Source organism: Lepidochelys kempii, chromosome 2, assembly GCF_965140265.1.
Source record: "Lepidochelys kempii isolate rLepKem1 chromosome 2, rLepKem1.hap2, whole genome shotgun sequence".
Classification (NCBI taxonomy): Eukaryota; Metazoa; Chordata; order Testudines; family Cheloniidae; genus Lepidochelys; species Lepidochelys kempii.
Genome location: NC_133257.1, coordinates 170,774,417 through 170,802,272, shown reverse-complemented (window position 1 = coordinate 170,802,272; position 27,856 = coordinate 170,774,417). Strand labels below are relative to the sequence as shown.

The following is a 27,856-nucleotide window of genomic DNA, read 5'->3' as shown; positions in this document are numbered from 1 at the left end:
ATGGGATGATCAGGGTGTGAAAAAGCAATGGGTACTACCAGAAAGCTTTATTCATTAATGGCCTGTTCCAAAGCCCATTGAAAGCATTTGGGGTCTTTCCATTGACTGCGATGGAGTGTTGATCATCCCCTGGAGGGAAAGTCTGAAGCTATTGAGAAGATAAGCATAAAGAATTTACACTGCTTTGAGGAAAATTCATGCTGCATTCACTCAAAATGAGACCTAGATTCTGCCCACGGATATATACAAATAATTCTCACATATGCTCAATGGGGGCAGGTGAGGCTCAGCCCAAGGCCTGGGCAGCAAGAGATAGATAATGAAAAACCATTCTTTTCTCTCCTCCTAGTGTTATGATGCAGGGAAAGGTATAGCAAAAAAGCAGGTTTTGCATTTTGATCTGAAAGCTAAGTGTCATGGTCACTCCACTTGGCTTTGCGAAATGGGTTTTGTAGTCAGAGGTTAGCACTGCAGAAAGACAGGTTTCAAAGTAACAGCCGTGTTAGTCACGAAAGCTTATGCTCAAATAAATTAGTTAGTCTCTAAGGTGCCACAAGTCCTCCTTTTCTTCTCACTGCAGAAAAGGAGATCTCATAGGTACCTTGGAGAGACTGGAACTGTGGAGTCCCCTTGTGATGGAAGCCAGACAGGATGCATGTGAAGGATTCTTTATTCAGCATGTTGGACTGTAGTTCGCAGACACTCTAGCTTGTAGCTTAAAGAACACAGCTTATGCTGCACAGTGATCACAATGACACTGAATGTTAATGCAATTACAGCTGATTCACCCTGGTGTAAGTGAGAGACTTTAAATAACCATTTATTTTTCATTCATTTTTCCTATGGAGCAGATTGTCACCTGGTGTAAATCAGTGGAGCTCCACTGATGTCAATGGAGACACTAGCTAAAGAGCTGGCCTTTTGAGGTTGGAATTCTTGCCCACATAAGTACTTAATGCCATTTTTTTTAATATTAAAATTTGTAACTTTTACAGTGTTTCTCTTTAAACAGTCTCAGTAAGACACTTTAGCTCCTGCATCTGTGCTGATTAATGACTTTGCTCAAGTACCTTGAACCTTGGGAACAGTTTGTTTCCTCTTGTGTCCCCCCTACATAGCTGAGCTGGGTCAGTAGCATAATCACACGCTCTGAGATTTTTGTATTGCTTAAGCAATGAAGTACTACAGGCAGTGTGCTACATTGCAATTGGTCCATAGCCCGGAGTGATATTCTGGGACAAGAAGGCCAAACCACCCAAGGAGTGGGATAACACTATAGAAATGCAGCCTCTGGAATGTCTTCTTGCTGTTATGAAATAGTTTTCTACCTTTAAAATAAAAGAGACCATTCTGTGCATTGGCTGGGCATTTCTGGTTGGTTGTCATTGCGTTATACCTATGTCAAAGCATGCCAGTTTCATCCAGAGTTCTGCAGCCACTTCTTGAATCAGTAGGTCAACTGGGTTCCCATTGCTGATGGTGGAACGTGATGTGCTGTTGCATAACGGACTGGAACAGTTATACATGTACTGATCACGGCCCATATTCTAGCTGGGGCTGCCCACACACACATACCAAAAATGCCACCGCTGGAAAGGGAGCCACATATCAAAAACTGTCACTGTGATTCTGGCTCCCTATCAGGCCCATGGAGCTGTGCAGGGTATATTTGAGGATGGGACTTAGGGAGCAAGGCTCACATGGTTTGGTGCATATGAATCCTGGCCTGATTGCACACACAGTCCAGTAGTAATGTGCATAGGTTTACTGTGTATGAGGCCAAGGACGGTCAGAATACATGCTTACATTAACAAGGTATCAGTTGAGCCCACTGTTTGACACAGGTTTATGCTGTTTTCATGCCTGAAGCCAGACTTTGGCCCAATACTATTACAGTTTACTATATATATATAGGAATTAATATTGACTGAATAGTGTAGGTGTCTACTTTACATTTGTTCTTAGCTAGACATGATCTAAATATACCAGTGGGTGCATCAATAGATGCCGTTCTAGCAATTGACATGGCATACTAAGTGGTGTTAAACTACAACAGATACAGAGCCTCAGCAGTTGTTTAGTCAGTGTAAAGCCAATGCCTTCAGTGCAGTTACGGCATTTTACACCAGCTGAGGTTCTTGCCCATAGATTCTAAGCCCAGAAGGGACTATTATGACCATGTTGTCTGGTCTCCTACATAACACAGATCATAGAATGTCACCCAGTAATTCCTGCATCTATTCAACGATTTGGTGCAGTTTAGATCTGGGTTACACTCTGACCACTCGAATGTGACAAACAAACTTTTTTGTTTATTATTAGCTGGAACAAAGTAATGAAAATCCATCACTTACAGAGCTGGAGTTTAGACATTTGTTTGGCATTGGTCAAACTGCACTCGTATTGTTGCCAAAGGGTTTGGAATCATCACTGACTGTTTTCCCCTCAAACTCTGTAGTTACTATGTATGTTCATTAAACTTTGGTAATAGTATCCTGTGCTACTTAGCAACACTGCCAACAGAATTAGAAGGGAGCAGTCTCATCCGAAAATACACAGAGGAAGGATTCCTGTTGAACATTAACTTGGCTTGACTTCAACTCTGTAGAACCCTGTAGAAATTGTATAGGAGGCCAAGTAACATACAAACAATGTGAAGACAGAGCACTATGTGGCATGCAGCTATGATAGAACTGGATGGGCACAGTGTATGAGTGAGATGGAGTTTATGCAGAGGAATCATTGACATCACTATTAAGTGGATGATGTCTTGATTTTCAGAAGGTTAATGACCTGTACAACTATCAAACTGTACCTAGTTCATTATCAGCAAGGTAATTAGACAAAAAAGGTCAAACACTAAGTAGCCAACTTGTAGGGCAAAATAAATATTTTCCCTTGATTGGAATTCCCTGGGACATTTTAAAAACAACGCCCTATGTATTACAAGCCCTTTTAATCAATTAAAAAGCGCCATAGTGATTTTATCCCTTGATCCACTGAAAATGTTTGAAGGCTTTAAAAAAATCTTTAAATACATAAAGCCCAATTCTCCTCTTGCAGACACAAGTGGGGATCCCTCTGAAGTTATATATTTGAGGATAATATTGGGCCATTGGGGTCTAGGTGGTAGCAAAATATTCATTTCTGAGCTTGCACATGAATTTTTACTTCCTCCACATAGCCCTTTCTATGCAATATGTCTCACCTATGTGCTCTTCAATGCTATACTTGATACTTCATGCCAGTATTGGTAGCATGTCAATTCAAAAAAGGTTCTGGGTTCTGGTAACAGGATGCTAACCTTTACTCCCTGGCCATGTAAGGATGTGCGGGAACCTAAGCCAAAATGGATGCCTAAAGTTAAAGGCAATTAAAGAGGAGATGTTCAAGGGTACAAAGGGCCGATAGGCACCCAGCTCCCAATGATTTTCAGACTCCGTTTTTGCCTTTGAAATTTTCATCCTGAAGCCATATTTTGGCTCCTAACTAAGGAGTGGGGGGCAGGGGTCGGGGTTGTCCCCAAGGTTTCTGAGCAGCTACAAAACCTATTGCTTTCACCTTTGGCAGGAAAGGGTCAACACTAGTCCTCAACAGGAGATAGTCCACCAGAAGCAGGACCATAACCTTTCTGTTATTAAAAAAAAAAGGTTATTTGTGGCTACTTAAGGGTAACAGTGCCATGCAACTATTGACTATGAGTTAAACATTTCAAAAGAAGCCTAAGGCCCAGCCCAGCTCTTTAATTCCTAGCTGATTTAGGAGCCTGGCTCATTTTTAAATGAAATTAGGTGCCTAGGAGACAGCAGTGAATGGGACTTAGGCTCCTAAGTGCCTAAATACTTATCAACAATGAGTCTTAGGTTCCTAAATCCATTAAACATTGTGACACTGACCACAACAATGCCTAAATATCTTTAAGAACCGACTTCTAGGTGCCTTATGAGCTTGGGGAAGCTCAATGGCCTGTGAAATACTGGAACTCAGATGATAACACTGGTCTCTTTGGAATTTGTGATTCTAAATCAGTCCTATTTTAAAAAAATAACAAAAACATCACTCAGGGTCACATTTTTTTGGGCACCTAAATCTACAGACAGGCACCTCTGAAAAATCCAACTAGCTACCTACCTGCATCTTTAGGCACCTAAATACCTATCTACATGACTTTTGAAAAATGGGACTCAGGATTCTAAATCATCTAGGTCCTTTTGAAAATTTTACCTTAAAAATGTAGTTTTACTTCTTTCGTCGTTTAGTTTATTTCTTCTGTCTTCTTCTCCCCATCCCGTTCCTTCCAGCTCACTCATTTTTCCCTTTCTTCTGTATATTCGCTCTTGTTCTACTTCTATTCTAATTCTACTTCTACTCTAGCTGTCATTGCACTATGTGTGTTCATGCTCCGTTCTCCATCCAGCTCACCCTTCTCCCAGCCTCATTTTCATCTCTCCAAACCAAAGAGTGTCCATTGACATCACACCACAGACAGACAGTGAAGGTGGCCCTGGGGAAAGGGACAGGAGGAAGTCATAGAATCCTAGAATATCAGGGTTGAAAGGCACCTCAGGAGGTCATCTAGTCCAACCCCCTGCTCAAAGCAAGACCAATCCCCAATTTTTGCCCCAGATCCCTAAATAGCCCCCTCAAGGATTGAACTCACAACCCTGGATTTAGCAGGCCAATGCTCAAACCACTGAGCTATCTCCCCCCCTCCATGGAAGCAAGAGTCTTTTTTTTCCACTGCATGGCAGATTTTGCTCTCCATGGGATCTGGAACCTTCTCACCAAGGGCCAGCAGAATGGTAGCATGAGCAATAGTGAAGGGACCATTCTGGGGTGTCTGACCTCTTGCATAACAGTCAAAGAACCTGACTTAGTACTTTCCAGTAGATGAGGGATGCTCCAGTGGTTTGGACACCACCCTAGCGCTTAAAAAGGTGGGTTCAATTCTCTGCTTTACCAAAAGCTTCCTATATAACCCTGGGTACGTCACTTAAACTCATTTTTTAAAGTTTTTTAGGCACTGCTGTGCTCAGCATAATAATACCTAATTGATTTAGGAACATACATCGCATTTTCCAAAGGGATTTAGACACTTAGGACTCAAAAGCCCATAGACTGGCAATGGAATTCAGATGCCTAAGTGTCTAAATCTCTTTGGAAAATGAGATTTAGGTTCCTAAATCAGTTAGGGGGTGAGAGGCTGAGTGTGGCAACACTAAAGTTGCTTTAAAAATCTGGGCCTTAGCTTCTAAGTGCCTATAAAATGCGGCTAATACTCTCCTGCCCCACAGAGGTGTTGTGACAATAAACACATTAAAGACTGTGAGGCACGTTGAGAGCTATTGATAAAAAGCATTAAATAAGAAATAGGTATTTTTATTAGAACTGCATCAGGACCAAAGTTAGAGGTGAGCTGAACATGTGACTTCTCCGGCTGGAGTTATACCTCTGGACCAACAAGGCACTCATTAGGGGAGTCTTGGACTCAGGCCCGGGTACTGGCCTATCACTAATGAGTGCCCAGCAAAAGGTAGGCCTTGTCAGTGGAGACTGAAGAGGTGGTCACACAAGTCAAGACCTGGGCACAGAGGGAGGGGAAGTTTGCACAATGGTGGCATGTGCTGTTCCTTGGTATGTTACTAAATCATCCCAAGTTTGCTCTCTCCACATAAAGCAATCTAGTTATTGCAAGCTCCCAGGAATCACTGAAGTTAATACACGCATTTCATGAAAGCTGGGGCCCACTGGTCATTGTTACATGTTTGGAAATGTGTGTATAGATACTAGGTAAAGATACCAATATAAACCATCCCCCTTTAGCCCCTCTGTCATGACAAAGATCACAGTGGCCCTACTCTGCACACCAACCCCTCAAAAGAGACAAATCGGCAGATTAACCAACAGCTGAGATTAATAGCAATACTCGCCTGCAAATCAGCACCAAAATTACTGTTACATTAACAAAAAGAAAAGGAGTACTTGTGGCACCTTAGAGACTAACAAATTTATTTGAGCATAAGCTTTCGTGAGCTACAGCATCCGATGAAGTGAGCTGTAGCTCACGAAAGCTTATGCTCTAATAAATTGGTTAGTCTCTAAGGTGCCACAAGTCCTCCTTTTCTTTTGGCAAATACAGACTAACTCGGCTGCTTCTCTGAAACCTGTTATATTAACAGCTCCCTTCTTGTGGGCATTCCAGAAAAGCTGGGTCCTGAAAGAGGAATTAGAAAGAAGCAAAGGGAAATGGTTTTGTGAAATGGAGGTCTATGCCTAGGGGGCAGTATGGAAAAAGACGCAGGTACAGGACAGAGTTATACAGGGGCTTGAGGCAAGGATGAAAAGTTTCAACTTGCTCTGATATACAATAAGAAATCAGTAAAGGGATGCATAAGGCATGTATACACAGCAAAAGCTGTGCACAAGCTGGCCTACCTGAGCTAGCTTGAATCCAACTAGTATGGGTACCATTAATAGAGAAAACAGCACAGCCAAGGCTTCAGTGCAAGTGGTACAAGTGGGACACAGACCCTGTGTATGAACATGGCTTGCTAGCCCATGCTGTGTCCTCCTCGTTCCATCCTGCGGCTCTGTGTAGAAGTACCCATAGAATGAGGTGACGCAAAATTACTCAGAACCACAAAATAAAGCTGCCTCAACTACCCAGCGTTACACAGTGATGTTTGCATCATCGTCCTGCTGAAACAGGCAACAATGTTGTGGCCCACTGTGACACAACTTGACAGTGAAAACACGCCAATGCTATGTCAGGACATCACTCTCTGCTCTTCATTATATAAGGAATTGACTTTCCAGCTCTGCAACGTACAGTAACAACCTAGCTGGTTCTTTCACCAAGCCACAACACCTCTGGTTTGAAAAGCTAACTGCTAATATTCAAAATAAGGTAAGGGCTGGTCTACTTTCTCCTATGTTTGTAAAGAACTGAGGGCTTTACTCTGGGATTTTTGCTCAGCCACAAATATCTCAAAATAGCTTTTGTTCAGTTCTCTAAATGTTCTTGACAGGAACCTCCACTGGGAGTCTATGAAATAAATAGCTTATTCTGAACAAACTGCTTATTTTCTGGATGTTTATTTGTGCAAGCCATGTGATTGTGTGCCTCCATTTCTCAAGTTCTCTTTCAATTCCTGTGGGGCACATAACTTAAACCAAGCAACGTGCCCCATATACTGACAGACTGTTATTTCTAAATGGCACCTCCTCGTTCTCTATTCATAGTGCAATTATTAATACAGCTAACAAGGGCTGACTTAGTGCTCTAAGATTAGGTTTGCTATACCTAGACTCCTTGGAACTGCAAGTTCAAATCCCAGCAAGGTCAACTCAGCCCTTCCTCCTTCTGTCATAGATTAAATATGTTCCACGCACTTTACTATGTGGGGGTCACTTGGATAAGACACTAAAATGAGGTCAGGTCTTGGCTGTGCTGTCCGGATATTACAGATCATTTGGCACATTCTGAGGAGGGAGTTGCCTCAGTGTCCTTGTAAGTGGACCCCACCAACAGAGTTTGTTTTGCAATGTCCTGTGCATAAGTTGTTTACCACCTTGTACCTCAGAGGTGTAGTTCAGTGGTGCCGCTGTGCATATATAATTTCTAAGGCTAAGATATTGTCACAGATATTTTTAGTAAAAGTCAGGGACAGGTCATGGGCAATAAAGAAAAATTCATGGAAGCACGTGACCTGTTCCTGACTTTTACTAAAAATATCTATGGGGAGCTGCTGGGTCCCTACAACCTCCTCAGCACCTGGGCAGCTGCAGGGGCCCGCTTGCAGCTCCAGGGGCTCCCACTGCCTGTGCTGTCTCAGAGCTTCAGGGTCCACCATTGCCTATGGCAGCCGGCAGCTCTGGGGTCCCCCTGCTGCCCACAGTGGCCAAGAGCTGCAGGGTACCCCCGCCACCTGCAGGAGCCAGGTACAGCGTGGTACCCCCACCGCCTGTGGCAGCATGGAACTCCAGAGGCCCCTGCCACCCATGGTGGCTGGCAGCAGCGGGGTGCCCCCGCTGCCAGTGGTGGCTGGGAGCTCAGGGGGCCCCGCCACCAGCAGTGGGGGGGACTCTGCAGCTTCTGGCCACCACAGCTGAAGTCACGGCAGTTTCTGGAAGTTACAGATTCCATGACTTCCGCAACCTCTGTGACAAAATCGGTGTCTTAATAAATGTCTAATGGGCTTTGAAAGCTAAATTGGGTGCTACATGTGGACTGTATCATTTCAATTCTGCACATTTCTCATCTAGGCACTGATATTTTGGGGGGGCATTTGTTTCAAGACAAAGATATGCCATTTCCACAACTGAATATGTCCTTAGCCTACAAACTCTAGAGGGATTCTGTCCCCAGTTCCCTCTGATGAGCCTCATTTTGTCTTTGTTTTTATTTCTCTTTGGAATTTGGATCTGATTAGCGGTGGCCAAGTATGTAATGAGGGGAATTTAGAGGACGAATTACCATCCCCCACTACAACAAAGGATTCTCAGAAGCTATTTCGGCTTCAAGAGCCCAAATGTAGCTGAAGCCTAAAACATCTGACTTGGAACCAGGAAGTCTATTTGTGTTGAGTAGGTCCAGTTGGACTGATAAGACTTTGCTGTGTAGGTTTCCATGCCAGAAGGGGACCACTGCAATCCTTTAGTGTGATCTCTTGTATAACACAGGCCATGGAACTTCTCCAAAATAATTCCTATTGTAGGTCTTTTAGAAAAACATCTAGTCTTCATTTAAAAATGGTCAGTGATGGAGAATCTGCTAAGACCCTTAGTAAATTGTTCCAATGGTTAATTACTCTCATTGTGAAAAATTTACATCTTATTTCCACTCTGAATTTGTCTAGATGAAATTTGTTTAGCTGGCTTCACTATTGCCAAAACAATTAAAAGCTATGGAATGGTCCTCACGCTAGAGACCCGAATGTTCCAGTATGTGTTGGTTTTGATTGATTTTTCTTTTATCTCCTGTTTATCTGTTAAAATGAGTGACCTGGAGGGAGGGAATCTATCTGAATATAGCAAAGGGCTTACCATACTTTATGGCTAGCCTCATCAGACACTTCTATTGGAAATGAAGCCTAAAACAGAACTCCAACTTTAGAAGAGAAGTAATGTTCAATTTAATAGTTAAGCTTTTACCAATGCTTGTGATTACTTTATTTCTTTAATTCAAGTGCTTATCAGGGAAGGCTTTTTAAATTAGCTGCTAGTTATCCCTAAGTTTTATTAATTAAAAAGAAGCCCACTTAATACTACTAGCTCTGTAACTATCTGAACTGGGCTTCTATAGAAACAAAGATTATTTTCTTTTAAAGTCATGATTTCATTAAAGGACAAAAATCTGTGGCCACAGACAGCTTTCATAGGGCAAGAAAAAACAGCTCTTCTAATCTATAAATTACATTACAATGCAGCAGAAATTAATTTTCTTTTTAAAAGATACACCTGAATGAAAGTCCTGAGGAGAAATATTTTTAAAAGGATGTTTTAGTGCTTTTTTAAAGTGTTTTTCCTGATTCTCTAGGTCTTCTCATCCTGTGTCTCTTAACACCTGTGCAAGATGGGTGTAAAACTCTACTAAACTCAAATGATAGCACTTAGCACAGGTGCAAAGAGTGGCAGGCAGCAGAGAATCAGGCCCCACTTCTTCAGTAGAAGAACTGATTGTTTGTTGGTGTAAGATCTTTTTGCTCTATTCTGTTTGGAATGTAGATATTAGTTGGTTTAGTTTAAACAGCCATTTAAATAGTTAACACTACAAATTTTATAAAAGAACTGGTTTATAAAATACAATACTTATAAGAACAGTTACTCAATACTTGCATGACCTTTAAAAAAATACATCTTAAAATGACAGATTTTTCTCTTAAAAAGTCAAAGGTTTTTTGCTCCTCTGCAAGCATTTGTGGCATTATTAAGGCCCATATATTGTACATGGCTATGCCTGAGCAGATTTCTACTACTGGATCTGGCCAGAACACCTAAAGCAGAGACCAGAGCTGCTTTCTTGATTCTTCTTTAGGTGTTTGTGTTGTCTTCAGATCTTGCAGAATCCTGATGTTAGGGCCTGGCAGGTGAGTAAAAGAAGAAATTATTTTCAAATACAGGGAATCACTTTATAGTCAATCTGAGCATAGCTAAATGCTGCATGTGGTCTGATCTTGTGCCACTGAAATCAATGGGAGTGTTGCCAGTGACTTTGAGCTCTTGCTCAGAGTGGAGTGGAGTAGAATATTCTCAGATTGTTAATTTATTGGGTTTTCTCCCTTTGTATAGTGAAGTTTCACTTCTATAATTGGGTTACACTACACTGGTTGACTTGGAATGCAGCAGTTATTCCCTATCACTGAAATACTGCAATCTAAGTGGATTATTAGCTCTCTATACTGACCTAGGAGGAACCTGATTATCCCAACCACCATTATTTTAATGAATGTTTCAGGTAGCCTGAAATATATTTAAATAAATGAAGGTCCAAGTGTAGAGCTCCACACCTGAGAGTTCCTCCTTCTCTTATATGCAGTTTTCTTTCTTTTTTAAATAACTATCAGTTGTGCAGTAACCAGTCTTCTAATGCGCCTTCCTTTCATTTTAAAATGACATTTCTTCAAACATTTCCAGTGCACTAGTCCTCTAAAAGGAGTAACTCCATGTAACTTCTGAGCACAAATAAAAGCACTTGGGTGACTTAAACTGCTATCATCTCCCTTTTAAAAAAACAAACAAACAAACAAATGCATTACTTGTGGTAGAGAATAAACATGATAGAGTTTTACGATGAAATCGCCCTAATGGTGGCTGTTTCATTCCTATTGTGCTATCATGTTACACATGGTAATCGATTCCATAGTCCTTCAAAGACTAACTTTTTTTTTCTTTTTTTTTTGCATTGAAAACACATAACCAAAATAGAAAATGTCAGTGGAAGAAGATTCTTTCTTAAATGTCAAAAGATCTTTGAAAAAGGCAGCAGTGAAACATAGCACTCCAGTGGATTCAATGTTCTCCCAAAGTATGTTATCTCTGGTGGATATGACGAATCAATCTATCAGAGAACAAAACATAAGTAAGAGAGTCTATGGGTCTCCAATGCCAAAATCATCCTTCCAGAAACAAGCATCGTCCCAAGAACAACTAATGCACCTTGACAAGCTCATTTCTCAAGTCACTTTTCCAAGAAAGCTTTCCACAGTATTGGACCCAGAGGAATCAAGTGAAGAGATGAGCCACAGCTCTTGGGCTGCAGTTCCCAGAAGACGACTTTCAACAGTGTTGGCTTCAGAGGAATCCAGTGAAGAGCCAAGCTTCAAGACAATGGTTCCCCCTATAGTAAGTGCAGCAGCTGAAGTCCCTGCTGAACCATCTAAGAAGACAGCCAAAGTAACTTCTAAAAGTGTATTTGCATGGCTGGTTACTGAAATTCCTGGGATAAAAGATCCCTCAGTAAGAAAAAGAAGAAAAAGGAAATTTGAAAAAAAACTTTTGGTAAATACACTATTCTTACATTTTCTGAGGTAATCAAGTTGCATGACATTCTACCATTATCTGGAGGATGAATCCAAATATTTTCAATGACAGTTCAGGACAGTCTTAAATCTGCTGATAAAAGTTGTGTAATTTAAATTCTTTGCTTGAACTCTACTACCACAAACACTCACCAAGTAAATGTGTAGCCTATATGTTCAGCTACCTGCCAACAGCAGAGTTCAAATAATATTTTTGAACATATAACTCAATTTATTAGATGTTGATGGTTCGTTACATAAGTCATGGGGTTCTGTTTCAGTTCCCTGGTTGGATAACCTGTGTTACTCTCTTAAATGCCATATTTAAATACAGCATCAACTTTGACTTGTGTAATGTACTGTCAAATATATAACAACTAACTAGCTAGCTTGAACTGCAAAATGTATATTCCATTTTAATAGAACAACTTGCAGCCCAAGAATTATTTGCTTGTAGAAATTAGTGATTAATTTCAAATAACAAATACATTTGAAAAAAGAAAAGGAGTACTTGTGGCACCTTAGAGACTAACCAATTTATTTGAGCATAAGCTTTCGTGAGCTACAGCTCAGCAGCCGATGAAGTGAGCTGTAGCTCACGAAAACTTATGCTCAAATAAATTGGTTAGTCTCTAAGGTGCCACAAGTACTCCTTTTCTTTTTGCGAATACAGATTAACATGGCTGTTACTCTGAAACCTGTCAAAATACATTTGAGACTCTCTCAATCTCTGTGAAGACAATACACAAACAAAAAAATGGTTAAGTAATAGAACCCACATTCTCCTGTAACAAGCACTACCTCTTGAATTAAAGGAGACTCTCCATGGATTGTTACCACTAAATGGCTCATGACTAAGGCTGCGTGTCTGTCAAGGAGGTCATGGAAGTCACAGATTCCATGACTTTCTGTGATCTCCATAACTTCTGCAGCAGCTAGTGTGGCTGGCCCTAGGGACTACCCGAGCAGTGGCTGATGTGGCTGGTCCTAGGGACCGCCTGAGCAGCAGCTCTCTGGAGGCCCCCCAGAGCAGCGGTGCCCAAGGCCTCCCCAGCTAAGATTTAGTCAGGGGTATTTATAGTAAAGGTCATGGGCCTTGAATTTTTGTTTATTGCCCGTGACCAGTCCATGACTTTTACTAAAAATACCCATGACTACATCGTAGCCTTATCCACAACACCAATTTAAGCAGTTCAGGTTTCATCCAGAAAAGGGCTATGGTGCACATACACAGTAGCCTCCCTTATAACTAGGCTTTCCATACAAACATTTTAGTAAAGCTTGTTGAGAAAAATTGAAATTCAGCAGTTGGGGGATATTTTTGAAATGCTTTTTGGGGGGAAGGTGATTTTCTCTGTTAAAAGTGAGGGTTTTGTTGTTGTGTGTTTTGTTTGTTTTTTGTATGTCCAATGCTTTGTTCAGTTATAGACCTGGTCCAGAAACTTCAAAACCCTGACCCTTTTTAATTTGAACATCAATGGGGAGTGTTACAAAACTCTCAGATAACCTTCATCCCGTTTTTTAACCAGCTCTAATCTTTAGGAGGGTTATACTTGTGTTGCATTTATATGTGTCCTTTTAATAGTGATTAATGTTAAGTATTGCTCACTGGAAACCTGAATTTCTCTATGAAAAATGTCAAGGGTTTTGCTTTTCATCCTGATTTGGAACACCTTCCCCCCTCCCCCCCCTTCAATTTCTTGCTGAAGTGAAATTCTACAATATTTTGTTTAGGAAACAACAAAACAAAATATGCTTCTTGGAAACCACAGCTGCCAAGGAGCTGGGGAAGTAGACAGGTGGATAACTTGTCATGAAACTAGGCAGGTTTCTGTCAGAAAGTAGCCTGGGTTACATCAGGCTTAATCAAAATCTAAATGTTTCTATTTCAATAAAATAAGTATTTTCTGTTGGAAAACTTCCACCCAGTTCTAATGCAAAGTTTGCTCACATTTGGTGGATTAATTAATATTTTTGCCTCTATTTTGCAATGACTATTTGTCTTCTATAAACCTCTTCTGGGAACATGCTTTAAAATTATTATGTTTTAGAGATAAACTGGTAAATATGCAGAATGAAGAAACAGATTCTTGGTTGGAGGCTGCATGAATTGAGTTTGCAAAGCATTACATTTATCATGCTTCAAGATCAAACTATAAACAAGCCAAAAGAACAATGGAACGGAACAAAACAAAAGATTTAACTGCTTGTAGAAAGCTGGAGAATGAATGAATGAAGCCACTGCAGGTCATTGCTTAAAGTTAGACCCTCATCTAGGGATTTGCTTCTAATGAAAACATGTCAAATCCTACTCCTTTCTGGAACACCCATAGCCTTTGTCTTCACAGGGGAAAACTCTCCCAGCAATTCAAACTGGCTTTAAACCTGATGTAGGAAAGGATCCAATAACTGGAACCTTTCATTATTTATTTGTTTAAATATCTGGCTTAGTTAAACCTTAGACCTACTTTGAATTCTGGGGAAATGTGTGTAGACAAAGCCTATATAAGATGCATTTCTTTCTCCAGGTTTTCCACTAAGTGTAGACTCCAACACCTGCAATTTCGTCTACTGGCTGTCACAAAGTAGAGTCCTTCTATTAACTTCCATGGGCTTTGGATCAGCCTCTCGATTTGCTGAGACTCAGCATTAACTTCTGATAGGTGTTACACTGGTGTAAATCCATAGTAACTATTACCATTAGTGTAGTAAAACTGCTGTGTAAGGTAGTGTGGAAGAAGAATCAGGCTTTTACTAAATAGAGCAGATGTTTGGTTTGTTTGTTAATTGCAGAAGAAAGTCCTGTTGTGTTGGTTGTACAGAACAGTTTGCTAAGCTAAACTTTTTTCTCTTTAAAATAGGAAGCAAAACAGCAAGAATGGGAATTACGTCAACTTAAAAATATCGAAGAGGCAACGAGACATGAGCTGACAATTGAAGAAATTTGATGTAATGAATTCCCAAATGAGTGTTGCTGCACGCTGTACAACTGGAAAAAGAGGTTCCATTAAACTATAGATTTGGCTGTTGGGTCTGCTGTAACTGTGTGGCAAATGGGGCGAGTGGGGGGAAGGAAAGGACGGAATTAAAGCAAACCTGTAGCAAATTTTTTAAATAAGGAACCTCCAGAGCATTAAGAGGCCCGATGCCAAGGGGGCAGATCCTCAGTAGATTCCCAGGTCACTTACACCAGCTTAAGAGCAGGTCCAGGGGGTGGAAAACTGCCCCCATAAGGGTTATACTTCACCTTGTGAGGACCCACGTTTCTTCATGTAATATCTAAGGCTATGTCTACAGTACTGTGGTGCAGCTGCATCACCGTAGGGCTGCTGGTGAAGATGCTCTAAGACAACAGGAGAAAGCTCTCCTCTTGGCTTAATAATTCCTGCCTCTCCTGCCAACATAGTGCTGTCCATGCCAGCGCTTAGGTCAGTATAATTTATTTCGCTTAGGGGTGTGGATTATTCACACCCCTGAGCGATGTAAATTATACCAACGTAATTTGTGGTGTAGACATAGTCCAAGAAGATTTAGGCTATGGATGTAGACTAAATAACATGAGTAACTGCTTCACCAAGCTGCTTGCAATATCAACTTGTTAGCCAGAGAAGAATTTCTTCATCTCTAGAGTAATCAATGCTGATGCAATCAGGAGCATTCTTGCTGTTGGCTGGGGATCTGAGGAAATTGCAAGAGGCACACAAAGGAGGGAGGACAGCCTCTGGAGATTATTAATTAATTACAGTCTGTTTGGAAGGCTTGATTCTAACTGAACTTGCTCTAGCCCTTAATATTCTGCTAAATGCACCACATAGCACTGACTGACTCTTCCCGCGTTGCTACTTGCCCCAAGCACTTCCTGCTGTTCTGGGTGCTCACTGGAACTACGGTACCCAGAAAAAAAATCAACCTGTTTTGAAAGACACCACTGAAATGTCTGTTTAATTCACTGCAGACGTTCCACTATGTTAATAATGGGCCACTAAGTAATGTAGAGAATATAATGCCATTATAAACCACCTAATACACCTCTGGTCCCAACCAACAGTTTATAATGCCATTATTAGGGGTGAGGCTGGTAGCACTACGCGTTACTAAAGTTGCCTGACAGTCCCATTCTAAGACCCCGTTTTCAGTTGCTTATAACTTTGCCAATTTTTAACTGTTTGGTTTGAAATTCTACAGGTAGTATGTCTACCTCAGGCAGAATATTTGTGGACGTTTCAGCCAAAATGTTTCACCCATTTCCAAAAACAAAGCTAGGGCAAACTATGCTGTTTTCCCTATGTTAAAGTATTTCTTGGAAAAGTTCTGCTGCCCTCATGTTAGAGGAGAGATTTGACAAAAGTGCGGAGGGGAATGTGCCTGTGAAAATTCAGTCAAGTTATAAGTATTTGCAAAATGGCAGTTTGCACATGCTCAATGGCAACCTCTTAAATTTTAGCCACTAAATTCTGTCTGCACTGGGCATGCTCCAACCTGGGCCTAAGCTGCGCTTCCCCTGCAATTGCAGCTCTGAAATGATTGCAGGCTGTGCCACATCCAGTCACAGAAGTGGAACTGAGAGCAGAAAGCCTGTCTCTCCTGTGCTCCCAATGAACTCTCTCTCTCCCTTTCCCTCCCCCCCAAACTCCCCTACTCCCGGTCCCAGGCAGCATGAAGAAGCTGGACTGGTGTCCGTCTGGGGCATTCACTAGGACAAGTATCCTGTGGTGGGGGATTGGGGCAGAATCTGGGAGCTGGGAAGGAAGGAAGCCAGTAGGTGTGGATGAAACTGAGAGCAGATGAGGAGTGGCTGGGGAGATTTGAACTGGTTGGGAAGGCGACTGGGATGGAGATCAAGGGAGAGAGGGGACAAGATCGATCTGATGAGGAGCCAGCTTCCTCAAGTGGGAGAACTGGGACTGGGTGAATGAAGAGACTTGGACAAGGGAGCTAGGAAGGGGTGTGTGCAGACACGGAGACTGGACAAAGAGCCCCTGCCCCAGGAGGAAGATTGGGAGTGTGAGCCAATGGGGAAGGGTGTGGGGGGACTGATTGGAGGCGAGGGTGAAGAGAGAGATTGGATAAGGAGATGGAAGTGGGGGACTGGGACTGCCTGGGCAAGGATGCTGGGGCAGGAGTTGTGAGAGGGAACTGGTAATGGCCGGGCAAGGACAGTGGGACTAGGAGTCTGAAGGGAAGAGACTAGGATGTAATGGACAAGGAGACTGGGATGAGAGCCCTGAGGAGTGGGCTTGGCTAGGTGAGGAAAATACAACTGACACCAGGAGTTTGGAGTGGGGAAGAGACAAGATAGGTCCTATGGAAAAAAATAACGTGACCATGTAATTAACAACTGTATCCTAACACACATGCACAAGGAGGCTGGAATTGAGCTTGCAGAGATCAAACCAATTTGTACTGAGCCCAGGAATAGGGGAGTTTATACCATCCTTCTAGCTGCCTGCTCCTAATTCTGTCTCTGGCGCAAATTATTGCAGCTTTAGGTGTTGACTTTCTAATGTGCCGGCTGGGTGCTCCCCTCTGACTCTGCCCCAGGCCCAGCCCCCACTCCACCCCTTCCCCCAGGGCCCACTCCCACCCTGCCTCTTCCTGCTCCATTCCACCTCCCTCCCCTGGGTGTGCCCCACCCTTACTGTTCCCCTTCAGCGTCTTCTGCACTCCGTGGAACAGCTGATCGCGGTGGGTGGGAGGTGCTGAGGGGGAGGCACTGACCAGCAGGGCCACGGGAGGTGCTGGAGGGGAGGGAGGGACTGGAAGGCGCTGATGTGGGGGCTGCCTGTGGGTGCTAAGCACTCACCTTCCCTGGAGGACCCACGGAGTCGGCGCCTATGACTGCAGCTGCCCAGTTGCCTATGATTCCAGGGGGATTGCTGGGGAACGAGGACTATGCAGCTACTCCTAATTCCTCCCAGAAATAGCCGTGATTCTACTTCGTCCAGGGAGGGATTCCCTTTTTGCAAGTGGAAACCTGGGGAGGCCTGATCAAGAGCTAAAGTAGCGTGGACAAACAAACAAGCACCGGACAATTAACTACATACTAAACCAAGTGAATATGCCTTGGATCATGACCTGATGGCCACCACGCCCAGGCTCCATCACACTTCCAAGGAGCGTGTACTCCAAAGAAGACACTCCACTGAGATTAATCTAGTGCCTGTCCTGGAGAGTTTCACCCAGGAACTAATAGCAAGAGCTTCCTAATTAATCTTTAATAGTGGGAAGGGCTGTCTGGTCCTATTCCTCTTGGCAGTTAGGGTTTGGAACACAACAATGGATCTTCTAGTCTCCTGGGGCTAGATACACAAAGGGGAATTAGATGTTGCAGTGCCTAACTTCTAGGTACCCTGCTGCCCAGTGAAATTTGCAGCCCAAGTTAGGTGCCCAGGCTCCCTATGAATTGCATGGGGAGAATTAGTTGTCTAAGAAAGGGAGGCCAGCAACTGAGTGGGGAGCTGCCTGAGGAAAGGGATGGGGCAGGACTCAGATAGGTGTCTGACTCCAGGCAAAGGGAGGCACCTCCCTTCGCTCAGGGTTCGCAGTCATGAGTCCTCTCCTGGAGCTAGGTGCCTCAGACTGGTCAGCCTTCCTCACCACTCCTTAGAGCCACTATGCTTGTGGTTAAGACACTATCCCGGAATGCAGAAGATCTGTTTTCAAATCCCCTAATCTGCCTTATTTGGAGCAGGGACCTGAACCAAAGTCTCGCAGCTCCCAGGAGAGTGCCCTGACCACCACCAAGCTATTGTGTGAAGGCTCTCTCTCAGTCTCTCCTGGTGAAGCTGTTCCACTTTGTAGGAAATAAACAAATGCTCATTGGCCCAGAGAGCAAAAAAGTAAGAGAGTGACTCTATCTATGGCAGAGTGGTTAGTGCATTTCTCTTGCAGGTAGGAAAGTCAGCTTCAAGTTCCTGCTCCAAATCAACCAGGGGGGATTTGAACCTGGTTTTCCAACAACCCAAAGGAGTGCTCTGACCTCTGGTCCGTTGAGCATAACAGGACACAAGCACCCCGGATTCTGACCTGCTCACCCCTGGCTTTCTTTTGTGCAGGGCCCAATCTGGTACAACTGGGCAGAGCGTACCTACCAGATGAGGCCACACAGGTGAGATAGGCAGGGATTGCCCAATCTGAGAATCCTGCTAAGTCTCTGAGCAGCTCAGTAGCATCAGGACATATGTGGCTAGAGGACTTTAGTGGCACAAATCTAGGCACCTAGGGACTTCAAGTGCCTCCAGGGTTAGGCAGTAGTGGGGTCTGAGGTTCACAGTGGTGCTGAAATGTTAGATTTAGGAACCTAAGTTATTTTGTGGATCTAATCACTAGTCACTGAGGCTAAGGTTGTCTTGTGGCTAAAGCTAGGGACGGTGATGGTGGAGACTTGGGTTCAGTTGTTGGCTCTACTGCAGGCTTTGTGTGAGCTTAGCCAAGTCATGTAACCTCCCTGTTTGTAAGTTCCCAGCTGTAAAATGGGGCTAATAATACTTTGTTCTCTCTTTTATCTATGTATACTGTAAGCTCTTTTGAGTAAGGACTCTCACATTACATGTATATACAGCCTCTTGTACAGTGGAGCCCCTCTAGGCAGTACCATGATACAAAGTAATAAGTAACATTCAGTAGAAATCAACAGTGATCAGCAAGCAACTATACAGACCAGCTGTAAGATTCTAATGAACTCCACTGGAATTTCCTCAACGGGGGGAGCAGATTGCACATGTATTAGTGAGGGCTGAATTTCACTCACAGAGTCTGTATTCTTCCTGAAACTGCAGCAGACAGAAAGAACTAACCCTTTATACTTGTCCTTTCCAAAATGTTGCATGTCACTTTCATTTTCTTCTCCATGTGAGAAAAAGCATTTGATTTATCCATGGATTTTTTTCTTATTTTAAGTACAATTGGATAGTCTAAATTATCTGAATTATGACTATGAAATGATAAATGGTAACAATTAAAGCATTTCCTTGTCGTAATTCAGGTCTCTGTGGATTAGAAAAAAGTCACACTCAATTATCGCCCCTTTTAGTCTCTCACTTAAAAGTCTCATCAAAGGAAACTGAATTTCAGCAAAGTTTGAGACGCTGACAGGGAACGGTGGGTGATAACAGTATTATTGTTAATTCTGATCTATGTGGAGATAGCATGAGGAGATCTCAACCAGGTCAAGACCCCCATTGTGCTAGGCAGCCTATGGCCCTATAGTCAAGAATAGTCACTGCCCAAAGAGCTATTTCAGTGTCTTATCAGTTCAACTATTTTAAAAGAAAAGGCTATGTACCGACTAATTTATTATTAAACAACTGTATATTTGAGTACAATATCCAAGGAAAAACAACCCAACATTTCTTTTGGTTACAGGGATTTAGGATTTCACTTTATGATTTGAGCTAAATACCAGACCTTTTAGTTGTTTCTCCTCCGTAGCATGCAGGTCCAGAGTAGCCAGAGGAACCAGCAACATAGCATTTCAGTGTTATAATTTTCATCCTCTAGTGGCAGCAAAGGTGAATTGCTGGTTTGTTCTGCTCCTTGCTTTACACATTGTGAAAAAGGTTCTTTTTGCATATTATTATTTATTTATTTGCACTATGGCAGGGCCTGGTGCATAACAAAAACCCTGCTTGTCGGCACGGCTAAGCACCCACAAATCCAACTGAAGTCAATGGAAGCTGCAGGTGCCCAGCACCTTTCAATATAAGCCTTCTTTAGTTGGGTGCCTAAATGTGGATTTAGGGGCCTAACTTTAGACAATGAGGTTTGAAAATTTGGGATGGCATTTCCAAAAGGGCCTAAAGTCAGTAAGTGTGGGGAAGGGGCTATCTCCCGTAAGCACCTTTGAACGGTAGACATTGGGCCTCATCTCTTTGCACAGGAGTCTGAAAAGTGCCTTTCATAGGACTCAAGTGAAAACGAGAGTTTGAACAGGTTCTTGCATCATGCTATCTGGCTGCCTTTCAAACGTGACAAGGGATGTGTTTTTCTGAAGTTTGGAACAACCTCCCCTTGGAGGGTTCCCCCTCATTACAATATTTTTCCTTTAGAAGTTAAATGGTGACCTTGACCCAAACATTGTTTTTCAGTTCATTTGTTACACAATCTACCTGCGATGGTGACTAAGCAGGATGTTGGATGGAGAAGTGCAAAATACAACAAAGACTCTATAGAAGTGGGTTACTTGAAAACAAATGCCGTAGATTGAATTCACTTTAAGCATAGGAGACTGATATTGCTTCCACTGAAAGCAATGGCAAAATTGCCACTCACATCAGAGGTGCAAGAACTGGTAATACTTCTGTTGGATGCACATCTAGAGCACTATTATATAGAGAGAATTTTAAAGAGACAGGTTAAAAATATCTTTTTAAAAATATCTTCATGGTAAAGAAATAATTTGCCATATTTAGTCTAGCTTCTCTTTTTAATGATTCACTTAATGCATTCATGTTATTTGAGGGAAAAAAAACCTTTCTTAGTAATTGATTATTTCCTCTGAAGTCACAGTACAATTTCATAGCCAATAAAAACAAAACAAAACAAAATACTATGTAGCAAATTACTAGCAGGACAATGTGGTCCTATTAATTACAGTATTACTGAACTGTGGTCCGTATATACGATTACATAGGACCATAGAACCAGATCATGCCCCCTGAGATCACACATGGACGAGCCATTCCATGCATAAATGAGGTTCAAGTGCCTTATGGCACCCCACTCTCTACTTCCCTCCATAGATCCTCTAAAGGGTCCATGTAGAAGAAATGGGGTGGACTCAGGGAGGGCCAGGAGAGAAAGGGACAGACTGAGAGTGGTAACAGGGATGCACAACGTTACCTCCACCTCCTCCAGAGGTGTTCACACAGACCCAGGCTGTATTCAATTTAATGCAGATGTTGCCTTACACCTTGCAAATCCTGGCCAGAGAGGGACCCTGATAGCATGGATGCATGCAATCTGTGTCGCTGCCAGGGCTGAGACACGAGCGGAAAGACTGCTCTGAGCAGACAGGGCTTCCACTTGGATGGCACTGATTGCCCTCAGATCCCCTGGGAGCTGCCATGTTTGGGGTGGCTTACGAGTGTTTACCTCAACCTGTTAACACATGTTAAAACTGCAGCTGCCTTGTCCGTACTAGGATTTTACCATGTGAGATATCACACACTAAAATTCCACCTTTTTTCCTAGTGAAGACAATGCCTCAGTCTAATCTCCCTTGTATTCAGTTTCTCACTCTACTTGGAGACTCTCTCTCAGCTCAGGAGTATCTGTACTCTGAAGAGCTGGTTGAAAAAGGGAGGGAAAGCTCCTCAACATTATTCCCTGTGTTTTTATTTTTATTTATTATGACATTGCAAAATGAGATCAAAATCTTGAAACTTGAAAAATGTTGGCCAGCTCTTGTGGGCTCCCATATAACAAGAAAAGAAGCTGATAGAACGGAAGCTAGAGGGTAACATTTTCAAAAGTGACTCAGGACCAGCTCAACAAAGGGGACTGAGGATCAGCCGTTCAAATCTTAATTTTTAGACCCCCTGCACAGCCCCAAATGAATGGCCCAGGCACCTCATACAACACGTGGAGAATTAGGTGCCTAAAAAAGGATTCACAGAAGCCAACAAGCTGAACGGGGAGGCCAGAGATTGGTGCCTTCTTCCACTTAGGATCCTCAGCCACAAACCCTCTTATGGAGTTAGGCACCTAAGCCAGGTCAGCTGCTTAGACAGCCCTTGACTTGGCAGCCGAAACCATGTCTCTGTCTCCTACTCAATACCACTCTCATGCTTGCCTTTCGTTTCCCTGTGCCCTTGTGTGTCGTTTGTGCAAGACCTGTGGTGCCCCCCACAGTCTATTGATGCACCACAGGGCTGGGGCCTCCCACAACCTACAGGTGGCCTGCATCTAGCCCTCCTAATGTGGGGTCTGACAGCTATCAGGTCTTCGGCATACTCTGAATTTGCCTCTGGGGGGATTGGGTCCTGCTGGCAGCATCCTCAGTGCTTTGGTGGCTTTGTGAATGCCAACCAGTGGAAATTAGCTGCCTTTGGGACTTTGGCACCTATGGTGTTTTGCAGCAGCTGAGCAGTCGTTTTGAAAATGTCAGTGATATCTAAATGGAGGACTTAGGTGCCTACAGCAGCAGAGAGGAACCTAAATATCTTTGAGGAGCTGGGCATAAGTTGTTTTTCAAAATTCCACCCACTGACTGTCACAGAGCTATAAGGCTAACTGACTGAAAGAAAGACAAGAGAGTAAGCCAGATTCACCCCATAAACAACTGCAAATCCACTGAAGTCAATAGAATTGCAAGCAGCAAATTGGGCTCTTCCTCTGTTCAATCCAATAAAGTAGCTGAGTGACCTACAATCAGTCTCAACAGAATTTTTTTCTTTTGATTACTCTCAGAAGCACCCCTGTCTCTTCTATCTCTTCATATGTTCTTTAACTGCCACTATCTTTTCAGCTCTTTCTATTCCCATCCTCGCCTCCTGCCCCATCCTGGCTCTCTACTTCTTCCATCTCCTTTTCTACAAGGTCTTTGCTTATGTCTGTTTATCTTCTTGCAGTCCTGTCTCTTTAGATTGCTTATGTGCCACTTACCCACTGGCTGCTGCCTTAGGACATCTAAATGATGCAAGAAAAACATGGCAGCTGCGAAAGTAGAAAACTTGCATGTGACCTTGAGAGAAACATAAGTGTGTGTCCCCCTGAAAAAGGATGATCCAACTCCCTGGAATGGGAGAGGGGAGTCACATGAGTTCAGATACAGTAAGTTGGGAACAAATAAACTAAGGATTGAGCAATATTGCTATCAAAATTCCCTTGGAAAACAAAACAGTTCAGGACCACCTCACATGAAGGTTGAGACTTATTTAAACATTCAAACTGATGCATCTTTTGCCAGGAAAAAGTACAAAACATAGATAAAGTAGGTTTAGATGTGTAATTACCAGCTAATAGATCATTGATCAATTAACTGCATGATCAAATTGGCAAGTAGGTCAAACAGAATGTTCCTCACAAGTAACTATGCAGGGAGACTAGTGCATAGCAAATGTTTGACTGTCTTTAAAAAGGAGTCTCACAAAAACAGGCAATATGGTGACTGCTGATTTCATTGGTGCCAAATGGGAGGTAAAGCACAATAGGAGGAATAATTTGAACTCTTAAACATGGTTGGGGAGCTATGTTAACTGTGACTGCTCAAAAAAAAAAAAAAAAAAAAAAGCCTTGAATGACACAATGTAGCTCAATGAAATCCTCAGCTCAGGGTGCACGGATGGTCCAAAAAAAGCAAAGAAAAAGTTAGGCTGCATAAAGGATGGAATAGAAAATGATACCACAAAGTTATGATGCCCTTATACAAATCAGGAGTATGGCCTGACCTGGAATACTGTGGCCAATTCTGGCCACCCTATAGCTAAAAAAGATGTCACTGAATGAGAGGAGATTCAGGGAGAGGTGGCAAAAAAACAAAGCAAAAAAAAACCCCCAAAAAACAGAAGAAGGAAAAAATATTTCCATGTGACATGAAAATGAAAAGAATGGGACTGCTTAGTTTCAAGGGGACATGATAGAGGTATAGAAAATAATGAATGATTAGAAAAAAGATAAATCAGACACTCTTATGTCTTATAATAGAAGACCAAGGAGACAATCAATGAAATTGAAAGACGTCTTTAAAGAAGTCAGTTTTAAAACTGATATAATACTGTTTGTACAGTGCATAATTAATGTGTGGACCTCAGTGCCACTACATATCATCGAAGCCAAGGAATTTGTAAGATTCAGAAAAAGATTAGACATTTATATTATGGAATGAGAATATCTACAGTTAAATTAAATAGGTTTAAAACATTTGTTTTTTTAAACTCACACTTCAGGGCATAAAACCACCACTAACTGGTCACTAGGGGCCAGATTTAACACCTAGCAGCAGAGCCACGAAGGGACTTAGCTACCTAACTGCTATTTGTATGGAATACTTACAATTGGCATTGGTCCAGAGAGAACGTGAGCATGACACTAGTGCCTAGTGGTTAGGGGCACTCATCTGGGAGACCCATATTCCAGTCCCACCTCCATGAATACTCAAGTAATGCATGCAAGGCTCTCCTTTGTGAATCTGCTTTTGAAAATCCTACTAGGTGCCTGTCTTCATCATTAGGTGCTTAAATACCATTGAAAAGCTGGCCCTAAGTCACTGATTTTAGGTCACTAAAATCTTGTTATTTTCCTGTACCAAAGGTTACATGTCATGCTTCAGTCACAGGGGGCGAAAGAGTGCTCATTTACTGAAAGCAGTCAAATAGCTGTTTGTAAAAGAGGGCACTCTGCTTTCATCTTTAGCGAAGTAGCTCAACAATCTAATCTTAGCCTTCTGTTTTGTTTCATTATACATTAATGATATTGATTCTTTTTGTATCCAGTAACTCAATGTGATCTCTGTGCCTGATGGCTCAGATTATTTATACGGTGGGGCAGGCAAATATTCGTGTGACATTTAGTCTGGACTCCAGTGTGATTTTGATTTATTAACAGGTTGGGTTAACCCCTGCAAATCTGAGTGCTTCCCTACCCCAAGCAAATGTGTTATGGTGTTAGAGCTTAAGATGGGAAACAGGAATAATTAATTTTGATCTACTAGACAAAGATCAGGGTTCAGATTCTGATTTTAATAAAACTGAGCTAATGAAATAGAAGACCATGAATCTGAAAATACATACTGCAAAAATTCTAGTCCCCTGTGCACAGCCTGAGTAAATGGGCTTTGTTCAAGGGATCTCCATGGGACCCAGAGGAAATGGGCTCTCTGGCCTATGCCCTGGAGTTGTAATAGTGGCTGCAATCTCACAGAATGATATGGCTGCACTAGAAGGTGTCCAAAGACAGGTGACAAAAGTGACCAAAGGCACAGATCGATTTCTGTCCGAGAAGAGGCTTAGAAAATTGGGGTCTGGTGAGTTTAGCAAGAAGATGGATCTGAGGAGACATACCACAACTTCACAAAATAATAAATCGTGTAGGGAAGATAAATCCTGCACTCCTAGTTACCGTTTCTCCTCATACAAGAACATGATAGTCAATGGTATTGAAAGGCAACACGTTTAAAACTGTAAGGAAACAAACACATAATTAGCCTGTAGGACTCACTGCAAAAAGGTATCACTGAGGCAAAGAGTTTAACAGCATTCAGAAAAGGGCCTGAGGGACTTAGGTGCTCAAATCCCATTGAATTTCAACGGGAGCTGGTCATGTACTCCCCTTAGGCTCCTTTGAAAATCCCAGCCTTATATGATGAATGCGACCATCCTCACTTGCATTCAATGCATACAAGCTAGACCGAGTGGGTGAGGTAATAACTTTTATTGGAATAGCTTCTGTTGGTGACAGAGACAAGCTTTCAAGTTTACACAGAGCTCTTCTTCAGGTCTCCAAGAAGTCATTCGGACACATTGCAGAGCAGCATAAATTAACTATGAACTGATGGGGCTCGGAAGAAACTTTCCCTGTGGGCAAGAAGCTGTCCATTAAGGTGCTTCTTGCACCTTCTTTTAAAGCATAAAGTGTTGTCCACAGTCTGAGCCAGGACATCAGATCACCCAGAGCACTGGACTGATTTGGTAGGGCAGTTCCTGTGCTCCTAATCACCCTACTGTACAAGGGACAGTAAATCAATGCAGCAAAGGAGATGCTCAAGTCATCTTATAGCCTATCCTCACCATGGAGAGATGCACTGTACTGCCTCATTGTGCACCAGGGTGTCGAGACTTCCCATATAGTTTCTATATGTCTTTCCCCCAGCTCAGACCGGGGGGCCTTCTACAACGTTGGCAGCGTCTGGCCCACAGTGTGGACTCTGACTTTATTTTAAGTTAAACAATTCTCCTTCTATTACTATTCAAAGCCATAATTTGAAGAGGACGCTTTAATGTGTGTTTGAAAGAGCTACTGGGTTGAAATTGTGAAAATAACTCAGGGATGAATGTGTTTGTTTGACCTGCATAGAATTTCAAACTTTAAAAAAAATACAAATGAAGCACTTGCAAAGGGCTTTGGAACGACAGTCCATGAGGCTCAAGGCCACGTTCTGTGTACTCAATATTTACTACCCAGGTGGCAACAGCCAAGCTGCTCTACACTACCTAGTCCATGTGCCTCTGTCCTGACAGCTAACAGTGCCCCTAGCGAGAGAGGCAGGCCACAGCTGGAGGGGACAAAGGGGTTAATTGCCCAGGGGCCCAGTGATTTAAAAGGGCCCAGGTGGATGGGGTAGATACGTGTTTGTTCAATAAAAATTAAGAATAAAAAAAAAGAAAATCCGGTTTCCTGCTGCTGCTGCTCTGTCCCGAGTGCCGCCCCTCATTGTGACAGGAACAGTTTGCCAGAGCGCTGCTGCACCCTGCTGGGCTGCCGGAGCATCCGCAACAGCAGCCTGGGGCACCGCAGAGCTGGGGAACGGCCTCCTCCGGCTGCTGGGGAGCCGCTGTGCCATGCTGGCTCTCCGGCTGCAGGGCTAAGGGCACAGGGAGATTTTAAAGAGGCACAAGCTCCCTCTGTGCTTCCAGAATTCTTTCCCAAGGAGGCAACACAAGCCAGCAAGTTCGCCCACCCGATCGAGCTGCCCCAAGTTTGCCAAGAGGCAGCTCAGGCTAGCCCCCGCTTCGCAGCCGCTAATGCTGGCTGACGAGCCGCTATCAGGAGCACAGGATGAGGGGCCTCCTCCACCGCTCAGCCAGGGAATGAGGCATGGGGTTTCCCTCTGCCTCCACCACTGGCCGCCTCCTTGGAGATCTCCCGGTAGATATGGCGCACCAAGGCTGCCGTCTCCTTATCTGGGTGTTGATGTCCCACAGCACCAGCAGCGCAATTCTTATATTGTGTATTTTAACTTTGTTGGTCATATTCAGTTGCACCTTGTATATCAGGGTTTTTTCCCCTTGTCTTTAGACTACACATGAATCATGATTAGGTGTTTAATTAGCCTACTTGATACTTCAGATGTTTTCTTACTTTGTGCTTCTTTCAATGTTTTATATATTGATTAATGTCATTCCATAATGTATTTATTTAATTTAACTATATAATTCAAAATAACAAGTCATACAGCTTATATTTAGGCTCACAATTTGTTTAATACTCGTGCTGTAACTAGAAAAAAAAGTTTCCTAGATCAAGTAATGCCACAGCTTACGCATAGTGGGCTTGAATGTGTTAGCAATAGGATAAAACGTAGCGTTGTATACCTCAGCTTTCCCTTTCTAGGGAGGCATTGACTGTTCTGCCCTGGGGCTCGGAATTGCTGTTGGCCGGCCTCGAGAGAGAGTAGCTTA

General features: G+C 42.8%; 1 protein-coding gene across 2 annotated transcripts in view; it reads left to right on the top strand.

Moving 5' to 3' along the window:
• Positions 1–6,152: 6,152 nt before the first annotated feature.
• IGFBP1 (insulin like growth factor binding protein 1) overlaps positions 6,153–27,856 on the top strand; it is a 37,454-nt gene continuing 15,750 nt past the window's right edge. Inside the window, exons 1-3 of one of the 2 annotated variants that reach the window (XR_012157421.1) lie at positions 6,153–6,907; positions 10,927–11,499; positions 14,381–14,520. The gene's annotated coding sequence lies outside the window, so the exon portion shown is untranslated. Of the gene's footprint in view, positions 6,908–10,348; positions 11,500–14,380; positions 14,521–27,856 lie in introns of those variants that run through there. The other variant, XR_012157422.1, reaches the window with a different exon arrangement.